Raw genomic sequence first — 487 nt, forward strand, 5'->3', positions numbered from 1 at the left:
CAATCCCATCAGATCCCATGACCCATCAGGTCCCCCCATCCCCACCCCCATGGTGCAGGGACCAGGGCTGGGAAGGGAGAAGGGGAACGGGGGAAGATGGGGGTCTGCACCACAGAGGAGTCACCTCGGGTCCCCCATTGTGCACAGGCTTTGCAGCTGCAGGGGAATGGAGAGATGAGGGTGGAGAGAGGGGGATATGGGGGCACATGGATGAGGAGATACGGGGCCAGAGTAACACTGGGACGCCGGGATTGAGGGATGGAGTGATACAGGGATGGAGGGACGGGGGTGGAGGGACGGGGATAGAGGGATGGAGGACCACAAGGAGTAGGGATGAAGGGATGGAGGGATGAAGGGACGAAAGGCTGGAGGGACGCGGTGGTGCAGGGATGGGGGAAGGAGAGCCGGGCGTCCCTCAGCCGCGCTCTGGGCGCAGCCCCGTCCCCAGCCCTACAGAAGGGCGACGGAAGGGCGTCCGCGGCCGCGC

Source organism: Meleagris gallopavo, chromosome 24, assembly GCF_000146605.3.
Source record: "Meleagris gallopavo isolate NT-WF06-2002-E0010 breed Aviagen turkey brand Nicholas breeding stock chromosome 24, Turkey_5.1, whole genome shotgun sequence".
NCBI classification, from domain to species: Eukaryota; Metazoa; Chordata; class Aves; order Galliformes; family Phasianidae; genus Meleagris; species Meleagris gallopavo.